Consider the following 11779-nt stretch of genomic DNA (forward strand, 5'->3'; position numbering starts at 1 on the left):
TGAATGACGACTTGAGCTTGTTTCATTTCTTCCTCTTCCAGCACGAACGGGCAGCAAAGGCAGAAGAAGCCTGCTGTTACTGGTGAGGCACTAACCTCCTTGCCTGCTCCAAAGCCTCTCTCTCCCCAGGAGCACTGCCCTCCTCTCCTCTCAGGGTCCACATCCCCACTACACTGGACAGTGTGAGCGCAGACCAGTGATGGCAGAAAAAAAACTCAACCAAAATGCACACAAGTTACCCGGGAACTGTGCCCCAGAATGCCCCCATACTTGTAGGCGTTCGTGGAACAGAATGACTAATTTAGTATTGAGTTCATAGGGAGTTAGTGGCCACACTGGACCATTTCCTTATGACTATGAAATTATGCTGGGCCACAGAAGAAGAAACCTGGAGATGAGAACTTAGGAAAGTGGGGCCTAGGTTTGATGGGGAAGATGTTGATTTCTTGTGAAATTTGCATGAATCCCCAAGGCAGGCACACCCTTTATTAGGGAATAAAATGTAAATTCCACAAGAATTAGAAAAATAAAACTACTGACATCTGTGCCCCGAGCCTCCTGTTACCAGGCTGCCTTTTGCAATGAGGGATCACTAGCTGAGGGTTTAGAAGCCTGACTCTAGCCCACCTCCATCATTTGAAGACTGATCAGACTTGCCCAGGATAATCGCCCAGGTTCCACCATCAGTTCCTCCTATCCTCACTCCCACCCTCCAGCACACGCATACCATTGTTTTCCAGTTACCTACCACTCCCTTTACGCTCTCCAGTGCCCTATTGATGACTCACTGATTTTAACAATGGTATTAAAACTTGGAACGAAGTTCTGTTGCCCCTGGGATCCAAATCAGTCTCAAGTACTGGTACAGACCCCCTATGCATCTGAGGTTTCTGCAAGAGCAGCCTCCTAAACTGCTCTTCGTGCCTTCAATCCCCACCCTTCCTCCCAACCTTCCTATATGCATCTACCGGCTGAATTCTCTAAAAGACCACCTTTATCCTGGCACTCTCCTACATAAAAATAAATTCACTCTCCTACGTAAAAATAAAAGCCTTCCATGGCACTGCGTTAAAAACAACAATGCCTATTCACCAATAATCCTTGTCTGATCACATGCGTTAGGTAAGGATCAACTGAGACAATGTGTGTGAAAATGTTAAAGAGTATTGTATGTTACCTTTATATAGCATTTCAGGGCTTTTGAAGTACTTTACATGTTTCATGTGGTTTCAAGAAAACAGAGAAGACAGGTTTATGTCACTTTTCATGTGTATATTTTGTTTCTAGAAGTGGGCTGTTAAATTCCAAGTCTTTCACTTTTTTGTTAGTTGACTGATATGAAATGTAATATTTCATGTTAAATTACGATATCAAATATCAATTACTATATCATTAAATACCAATTAAAATGAATAAAGCAGAGCACTTAGTTTTTCATCACAAGAAGACCTCAGAATAAGACTTTTGCCACAATTAATCCTTATTTGCAATATGTATTGAGAAGCACAGAACAAAGTTGTAAGAAGCACAAAAGTTTATGGCTCCTTGAAATCAGGTGGATAAAAATTGTTTTACATAATTGAACAGCATATAAAATACGGAAAAAATGTGGGTGCTTTGTTTGCATTTTATTTTTATAACAAATAAAATATAAGTTAAAAAAAGGCAGTGCCTCTGCATGAAAAAACCAATGTAACTCTGATTAAAAGCTGATGTTAGGTTAATTTTAATTTACAAGAGACAGTATAGTGCACTGGTTAAGAGAATAGCTTCTGTCACCAGTGTGGCTGCATTCAAATCCTGCTTCTGCTACTCACTCACAAGCTGTATGGCTTTGAACAAGTTAATTAACCTCTTTAGACCTCAGTTTCCTCATCTATAAAATGGGAATAATAATAGTACCTACCCATAGGGTGCTTGTGAAGATTAAGTGACTTATTAGTTGCACAATACTTAGAATACATGTTAAACATCTTACAAAAGGTAATGCAGGGCTTCCCTGGTGGCGCAGTGGTTGAGAGTCCGCCTGCCAATGCAGGGGACATGGGTTCGTGCCCCGGTCCGGGAAGATCCCACATTCCGCGGAGCAGCTGGGCCCGTGAGCCTTGGCCGCTGAGCCTGTGTGTCTGGAGCCTGTGTTCCTCAATGGGAGAGGCCACAACAGTGAGAGGCCCGCGTACCGCAAAAAAAAAAAAAAAAAAAAAAAGGTAATGCAATGATGATGATGATGATGGTGATGATTTGAGGAAGAAAGACAGGATGAAATTCAGAGTTACACAGAGTCAAGGACTTGTTCAGGTTCTGGTATGTATCCTGGTTAAGCAATTTACCTTTGCAGGCCTGAATCTTCATCTGCAAAATGGCTCTTTGGTCATAGGTAAAACAATTCTAGAATTACAACAGATCTGAAGGTGGGCATTCCTATCTGAATATCCACTTAATAAAGGTTTCAACTTTAGTCATTAGAGTCTGGTCAATAATTTTTGGAGTCAGTTGAGTCTTCCCGTTGCAAAAGATGGAAAACCCCAAGTCAAACTGGCTTAAGACAAAAGGGAACTTGTTGGCTCATGTGACTGAAAAGTCCAGGAGAAGGACTGGCTTCATGTTTGGCTTGATCAGCTTCAACCAGTGACCTCAGGCCCCAGTCTCTCAACATCTCTTATTTCTCCCTTCTGCAGTGATTGCTTTTCTCTCAGGTTCTTTGTGATGTGGCACCTTGTAGCTCCAGGCTCTGGTCATCAGTACTGCAAACAGGCCCAGCCCAAAGGAATGTGGGAACCTCTACCAACACCTCAGATGAAGTCTCCTTATGATTGCAGATGGGCATGAGATATTTTGGGGATTATGGAAATGTTCTAAAACTTGATTGTTGTGATGGTTACTCTGTAAGTTTACTAAAAATCATTGAATTATACTCTTCAAAGGGTGAATTTTAGGGTATGTAAGTTATACTTCAATAAAGTCAATATTAATATAAACAGATTTTCCTTGTATCTCTCTGGCTCTGATAGGGTCACATGCCCATTTCTGAACCTATCACCAGGTCAGAGGAATGTGATGCTCAGGGTGGCCTGCCCTAATACCACACCCACACCCTGGAGATAGGGATAAAGTCAGTTTCATCCAAACCACAGGGACTGAGAGTATGGAGAGAATGGTTTCCCAGTTGAAAACTGGGTTAATGGCTTTTGTTCCCTAAGGCCCAAGGACCAAAGCTGATCTAGCAGCCGTCCATGCTTTCAGGGCCTCTCTGAACTCAAACTTGGGCCTGTCATAAGCCAAACCACAGATACATGCCTGTCTTGTGAGGCCTGACTTTTGTTTTTCTTGGCTTTTCCATGGCAAATGCCAAGGTGGGGTGAACCACACATGCTAGATTCTCATTCTCGGAAACAAGACATGTCCCCAATTAAACCCAGAAAGTCCTTCTCTCGAGGCTCAAACACATCCATCATTTCCTGCCATGTTGACCAAGCTTGGGCGCTGCCCAGCACTCGCGGGGGCCCACCGCAAAGCCGGAGATGTGGGAGGAGTCCTGTGTCACTTCTCTGTGCCCCACTCGGTGAGCCACCTGCCCCATGCTCCCTGGGAACAACCAGAAACAAACCCTGCACTTCTTTTTTTTTTTGTCATTTTATACCCTTTATCTCACCTCTCACTATCTCTTTCAGACTTCATTCTCAGTGCTTGTGACTGTAGGTCCAAAGGAGGGATGAGGTAATGGATTAGAATGAACTGGATGGCTCTAGTTTAAGTGATCTTCCAGGGCACAGGGGCAGGTAGTGCTTGAGGCTCTTCTTACTTTGTTGGAAGAACGGCAAAATCCAACAAAAGCCGACACATCCGGAGCCTTTACTCAGGGCGGAGGCACTGAGCTGAGCGCTCGCTCTACATCCATTGTTCTTTTAATCCTCACAACGACCTCAAAGGGAAGATCATTTTAGCCACATTTAGATGTGAGCAAACTGGCTCAGAGCAGTGAATTTAGGCCTCACAGGTAGTCGGAGGAGAGCTGGGCTTGGAGTAGGGGCTGTCTGTAAGGCGGGCATTTTTAACCACTAGCTGCCAGTCTGCTTCTAACCAGTCTGGCTGTGGTCTGCAGTCCCCTTCACTGTCACGGCCAGTGTCCTTGAAACCCTTGGAAGGGGAAGTGGCTGCTGGCAGCTCACCTGTACAGAAGCCGCGGGGAGCCCCTAGGGGTGCAAACTGACAGCCCACCAACTGCAAATGGCAACAGATGGATCTGTTTGCCCAACAGCATATTGTTAGTCTTGTTGTTTTAATGAATTCGATGACCTTCATGGGGCAGGTCCAATTCACACCTGATTTCAGCACTCCTTACAGCGGTAAACGAGTTACTTCACACCTATAGGTTAGCTGTCTGGCTCTGAAAGGCATTTGCCTTTACACCTTGGAAAGAGCTAGCAAGTTGTCAGAAATGCCTGCCCAGGCCCCTCTTCTACCCTGTGGTGTTAGCAGGTCTGAGTGGAAAGCAGGAAGAATACCTTTTCTGTTTGCATGAGAAACTATAAACTTCAGTCTCGTTCTGGATCAATGAGGCTTTTAAGGGTAGGACCAGGGACCTAACCTTCATTGCATACCACTTTTTCCATCTAACCTAATCCTGTATCAATCCTATAAAGTACAGACTTCTGTAATCCCCATTTTACTGGTGAGAAAACTAAGGTTCACCCAGGTGACATAACTGATCCATGGTGACAGAAATCACCTCCAAGCCCTCAATCTCACTCACTGCCTGTGTTCTCAACCCTCCCAGCATATTAGGATCACCTGGGGGGAATCTTGTAGGATACCAATGTCTGATTCAAACCCAAACCAATTAAATCTGAATCTCTAGGGGCTGCGGCTGGGGCCTCAGTGGTGGTTGGATTTTTTTAAGTGCCCCAGGTGATTCTAATGTGGTGAGAAGGCCGCACGATTTGGAGAGCAGGTGATACAAGTTCCCACATCAAATGGGTGCTTTGTTTGGGAAGTGGGGGGTGCTTCTATCAAACGACAGGCCTGGCAGCTGCCTCTGGCAGTGGACTGCGTGTTGACACATCCACAGGACAGGTACAGGAACAGGAAGTTGTATTGTGTAATGGTTAACAGTTGTAGTCAGTTTCTGGAGACAAAAGTCTTGGGTTGGAATCTGTGCCCCTCATTGACTGGATGACTTTGGGCATGTTGTTTTACTCCTATGAGGCTCAGTCTACTCATCACTGGAGAGGGGATAATAAAGGACTCCACCTTAGAGGTTGCTGTGAGGAGGCAAGTGTCAGCGTGCATCTACTGAGCTCAGCACAGATTTGGGCACCTTGCGGGCAATTAGTCACTGTTAGTTACGGATGGCAAAGAATACAGCCCCAAGCGCATGTTATAAACACTAAGTAGTTTCAAAGACAAATTTAAACTCTCAGAAGGATTTCTGCCTCCTCACTTCTGATTGTCAAGATTTTAGACTTATCCTCTGAACTCATTTGCCTTCGTTTAGCATCGGGGAACTGTCCTACAGGTGGCCGATTAGCAGTCTGTTGACAGTCTGCAAACAGGCAGTCGGGCTGGGGTGTGGAACAGGCAATAGAAGGAGAGCTCTAAGGGCTCTGACTGCAGGCAGTGGGGCCCAGCTAGGGGAACTGGGGCCCCAGGAAAAACCTTCAGCTCCCAGTAAGGAGGAGCAGGACCCAGTCTCAGAACAGAATAGGGGTCTTTTTCTAGGATCCAAGGACCTCCCTTCTACACCCCAAGCCCGGTTGCCTTTTGGCTTTTTTTTTGGTGGTGGTGGGGTATCGTTCTCACCACCTAACAACTCTACTTTCCATTATCTCAATGTGGTTTATCCTTTTATGCCCAAATCAAGCCTTGGCTATTCTGTGCCTCTTGGAGGACCAATCTAGATGAAAGTTAGCACTACTTCCCCCGAGTGGCTATAGGACTTTGTGTAATTTTGCCTGGAATTGTTAGTTGCCTTTGTATGAGCATATCTTGTTTTAAAATATTTTTGAGTTCTAGAGGTTGGAGACCATGTTTTATACTACTAGGCAACCCCGCCTCCTCTTACCACAAAGGTTAACACAAGTTTTTGGCTCTTAATAGATAAAAGAGCATTCTTCCCACATAAAACAAAACCCAGAAGTCAAAGAAGGCTCAAAGATCTTTTAGTCCAGGAGCAGCAACCTGTCCTCTTGACCCACAGGCTAAACCCTACAGATATGTGTTATTTGGCCAGGCCAATGCTTTAACATTTCACACAATTTATCAGCCCGATCCTTCAAGGCATGTGAGCCTGTGACCCCTAATCTGAGCCCGGATCCCCAAATTCTTGGACCTTCTTGCCCACAACATCCCTCATATGTGGCCCTCCTGCCGATGCTTCCGGAATTCTTCCTGAATAAAAATCATTACTAGAGTAGCCACCTGAAATTAACCTGCTACAAATTAACTACGTTAAATCCTTTGGATAGCTCACTGTTCACTGCTGAATGCTTTTCCCATTCCCAAGCATTCCATCACCAGACTGATATAGCCTTTTAGATACATTTTCCAGCTTGTTTTTCAGGAAGATGACAGGTAACTTAGAACTATATTTAACTTTGCTCTGCAACCCTGGTCACCTTAAAATGACCTTGGCAAATATCCCTCTTCACTCTTGCAGAATACTGGCTTCGTGTGTCCATCCAAACTTTTGTACTTAAGAGTGAACTCTCTCAATAATCGTACGTCTAGCTCATGATTGTGGGTGAGCTGAAAGTCTAGGCTGCACCAGCACCCCAGAGGCTGCAATCTGAGGATGGGATAGATCTAAGTAGATCTTACCTCCTGTGGCCCTGTTAGGCCAAGAGGTTTTCAAGGCCTCATGCTGCACAGAGGTTAGCTCCTGCCTGAATGCACAGGAATGCAACCCCAGCAATTATTTACCAGATGGAATGTGCTTTTTTCTGTATCTCTCTGTCTTAAGGGAACTCTGTCAAAATTTTTGGTTCTAGTTTTTGACAGAGTGGCTTGTAGACCTGTTATAACCTGATGAGCAGGAAGAAATTCCATATTTTTCTGTTTTCAGGAAAAATAATTCCTACATGAAGGGCCATCTGGAGAACTAGGTGTATAATAAATCACTGTTAACACCAATTACACTTACTGGAAGCCCAGTTATTTTCTTGCAAGTAGAGACAGGAGGACATGGTATTGGCTTCTGAAAACAATGTCGTCATGAACTTCCTTGTGGGAGAGCCAAAGGTCAGGAAGAAAAGAGTTGCTACACTAGAGGAAACGGAAGACTATTAGAATTTTTCCTTTTTCCTTCAACTGTAGTCATCACAAAAATTGAATATGGTCTTATCCTGTGTAGCTTTCCTTACATACTTTTAGAAAGTACTGTCCTTTGCAATTTGTACTGATCCATTGATCTTAATCAGGACGCACGCTTTCAAGTCAGTATCACTTAGTAGCTGAATCACCTTAAGCCTCTCCTTCCCACTTGGAAAATGTGGCCAATGGAAATGTATTTGTGTGTCTAGCCTCCTGGCACACATGAATTCCATTCTCTTGCAAGCAAAAAATCCCAAAGAAAAGGGCGTCTACACGCAAATGATTTTAACTAGTGAAGATTTCAAACTGGAAAATAATTAGAAACAATCTAAATGTTAAAACAATAGGCTGTTTAAATTATTTATGTGTTGGAGATATTAATTACCCTTCTTCTATGAACAGATTCCACCTTCTCCCTTTTCCCCACTAAAGGAGTGGAAAATCAAACTCAGAAAGGGCCTCTGTGTCCCTTCTTTTTCATCACAGTGGTTGGTCCACGATGCACACATGATCTAATCCAGGTCAAAGGTTTTCCCTGAGATTTTTCTGTTGAAAAGACTTTGTCCTCCCTTTCTGGCAGAGAGTTGTATGATTGAGTCCCACATTTGCAGGTGGCATGGCCCCCATCACGTGGAGAACTTTGGAAGGAGAAGGAACAGCGGAGAACTCTGGTGACATCAAGCCCCTGGCCCCTAACACTTAAGTCCTCAGGGCTGCCTGGTTCTTGCAGTTCAGTGAGCAATCCCAGTATTTTCTCATTAAATTTTCCTTTTCCTTACACTAGTTGGAGTTGCCTTCCTGTTACTTTCAACTGCAAGGGTTTTAACTAACAGCTTATGCATTCATTAACGTTGATGATTAGGAGGACCACACAGCAGCATGGAAAGTGATTTTGATGAATTTTACAAACAGCACCATATAAAATTATATGAATGATATCATTACAGCTATTTAATCATTCACGTGCAAAATAAGCGGAAAAGAAGTACCTTAAAAATGTAATGGGGGCTTCCCTGGTGGCACAGTGGTTGAGAGTCTGCCTGCCGATGCAGGGGACACGGGTTTGTGCCCTGGTCCGGGAAGATCCCACACGCTGCGGATCGGCTAGGCCCGTGAGCCATGGCCGCTGAGCCTGCGCGTCCGGAGCCTGTGCTCCGCAACGGGAGAGGCCACAACAGTGAGAGGCCTGCGTACCTCACAAAAAAAAAAAAAAAAAAAAAAAGATGTAATGAATGTTTAGCATGGTAGAGTTATGGGTGATTTATCAAACTACGTTCAGTATGCAAAGTTAAATGTGGCTTATTGTTTTTCTACAACTGACCAAATCTTCCTCATCAACTTCCTTCATACTGACCATTAACTGTATCTTAGTCTCTTTGGAGAGGAAAAAGGTTTTAGTTTAAAAGAGTTGCTTTGTTTTTGTTTTAAGGTAAATGGCGAATCTTGTATTGTTTCCTGCCCTCCTTTCCAATATGGTGCCTTGGTTCATTGCAGAGGCAGGTGCTTGAGGCAACAGGAGAGAGTGAGCTTTACATTTGTACACCTGTTATCAGGGTTGGTGTCATGGACTGAATATTTGTGCCCCCTACCCCAAATTCATAGGTTGAAGACCTAACTCCCACAATGTGATGGTATGTGACATGGAGCCTTTGAAAGGTAATTAGGGTTAGCTGAGGTCACACGGGTGTGGCTAATCCCACCAATCATGGGATTAGCGGCCTTATAAGAAAAAGAAGAGAGAACTCATTCACTCTCTCTCTGCATGCACAAAAACAAGGAAAGGCCATGTGAATACACAGCGAGAAGTTTGCTATCTACAAGCCCGGAAGAGAGCTCTCACCAAGAACCCAATCAGCTGGTTCTTCCCAACTCTAGAACTGTGAGAAAATAAATATCTGCTGTGCAAGCCACCTAGTCTGTGGTCTGTTGTTACGGCAGCCTGAGCTAAGACTGTTGGTGCTGACGTTTTTAGCAATGTCTCTGGGTACCTGGCTGGTTGTACTACTGACCTCTGTGCTTGGAGAAACTGTGGCTCTTTCTAGCTCAGTCAGAGCTGGAGGGTCTTCCCTTCTGACTTGCTCCCAGCTGCAGACAAAAAAATGTTGCCTGTCATTTCAGTAAACAAAGAATGTTGCCTGCTATTCCAGTGAACAAAACGTTTCCAGGCCATCAAGTCATCAGCCACTTCAGCCGCCCTGACGGCGCACCCTGGGGGGAATTCAGGATGGAGAAAAACAGGATACTGGTTCTAGATAGTTAAGATGCATATCTAAGGAATAATTTCATGAGCCCAGACTCTTCCATCTTCCCCTAGAAAAGCACTAACATCATTAACGTGAGATGTCGTTTTTTTGTGATTAGCAGTAATCTTTTAATGTTCAAGTACATGTTTTTTTGTTTTGTTTTGTTTTCTTTCAGCAACAACTCCTGTATATCCTGGCTCCTTCCTTACCTCTTCAGAGTAGTTCCTCAGAGCTATCTGAGAGGGCATCTCCTGGGCTACAGTCCTCAGTAAGGTCCCTGAATAAAGCATAACTTGCAACTTTTAAGATGTGTGTTTTTCTTCAGTTGACATTGCCCCTACCTTGGCTTTGGTGGCCCTGCAGACCACCCTGTGTCTCAGCCACATCCCTCATCTGGTCACTGGCTTAGGTTAGTCAGCCAGCCCATCCCTTACTATGGCAGCCAACTCTCAACTCAGCTGTACCCACATTCTGGAGGATGTGTGGAGATGTCTTGGTCCCTCTTCTGCCACTCTGGGGCTGAAGAGGCCCAGAAGCACTCATGCAGACCCTCTGCCTGATCACCATGCTGTAGTGGTGTCGTTTTAGTTGTCGAATGATCCTTTATTGAAATAACTCCCTTTGCAGCTCTTAAGTAGCTGGGCATTCCACTGTACCACTGTTGAGGTTTATCTATGATGCCATGAGTGTGGTGGCCATCAACACAACAGGCCCCTGGATCTCCTTAATGGTTCCAGAGAGCTCTTTGGCTAATGATTGGTACTACATCTGTCTGGCAATGTTGACAATTCCATCTGCAGTACTATTTCCACTGTGCTTAATGTTCTTCTGCTTCTTTCTGTCCCTCGTGGTCCCTTGAGGGTTTTGATGATCAGGGAAGAGGCAGAAAAGGTCTGGACTGTCTGTTCTGAATGGTCAGTTTCACTGTAATCCTCAGACCCTTCCAGGTACCGGCTGCCTTGGCAATGTCTTTACCTACAGTTTTTGGAGACAGACCCAGGGGGCCACTCTTGGGGTCCAGGGCAGATGTGACACCAACGTCCCCATCAGTGCACTCCAGGTTTATGACTTTGATCTCACTGAGGTCGAACTTGGCAGCACAGTGGAGGCGACTGGTGTCTGATGACCCCAACGTGGGACACTTGGAGAAAGTTGCGTCCTGGCATCCTCTGAATGCTGAAAGGCCCATGCTGTACTTTCATTCTCCTCCTTTGTACGTGCTGGCAGGGGCCACTTGTGTGACAGTCCGTGGCTGAGTCTCATGAGGAGCAGGTTACAGTTTCCCTGTCCTTTCAGGGCTCCTTTCCCTCAGTCTATCTACCACCCATGATCTCAGCCTTGAACGGAGAAGCCAGGATACACGTAAGTCATCTTTTCTCCTCCAACCTCTGTCTTGTCTTCTGATAGCACTCTCTTAGTTTGGAAGGGTAAAACAACCCATCTTTTCTGTGCAGCAAGGACACCCCTTATGTCAAACCTCAGTTCTCTGTACCCTTGGCTCAGAGCTCAGGTCTGATCTTCTGACCTTTGATATGTTAATGGTACTGATAGGAATTTACAAAATCCTTTTCTTTTTCTACAGCCTCTGATTTCTAAAGACTGTTTTCATAGAAGCTGAAATTTGAAAGTCAAAAGCTGGATGTGTACATTTTTTTCTTTTTGCATTCCTGCTATAAGAATCTCAAACCTCCCCAAGGCATAGAGATACCACCAATTGATCAGGGGAAAAGTCATTCACAGAGTATAAAAGAGAATAATATATTTAAAATATATTATCCTTATTACATTTTTTTCAGACTTTCCATGATGTCTTTTACCTGTTTACCTATCACCCAAACTCCCTGACCACCCCTGCCCAAATTGCAAAATGGAATAATACTAATTATTGTTTATTGAATGCTCAGTGTCAGCCAATAACCCTATAGCTGTTCATATCTCCACTGAAGAGATGAGAAATCGGGGCTTAGAAAGGTGGCTGTACAATGTAACAGAGCTAATTTGCAGGAAAAAAACTTCAGAAAATACATTTCTATCTTTTTTGCTTTTGCTTACTTTGGCTCAAAAGTCAAGCATTTACTCCAATATGGCAAATGTAAAACTTAAAAAGACAAAAAAGAAAAAAATCCATTAAATAAGTTGGTCCTTAACACACTGCTTAGAAAATAGTAAGCTCTCAAAAGGAGGGCAACAGTTATTATTTATTAATATTATTTCTATTGATGTCCCAG

General features: G+C 44.1%; 1 pseudogene; it reads right to left on the reverse strand.

Moving 5' to 3' along the window:
- Positions 1-10181: 10181 nt before the first annotated feature.
- LOC101327704 (large ribosomal subunit protein uL11-like) lies at positions 10182-10991 on the reverse strand (annotated as a pseudogene).
- Positions 10992-11779: the final 788 nt, after the last annotated feature.

This window comes from Tursiops truncatus, chromosome 6 (genome assembly GCF_011762595.2).
Source record: "Tursiops truncatus isolate mTurTru1 chromosome 6, mTurTru1.mat.Y, whole genome shotgun sequence".
In the NCBI taxonomy this organism is placed as follows: domain Eukaryota; kingdom Metazoa; phylum Chordata; class Mammalia; order Artiodactyla; family Delphinidae; genus Tursiops; species Tursiops truncatus.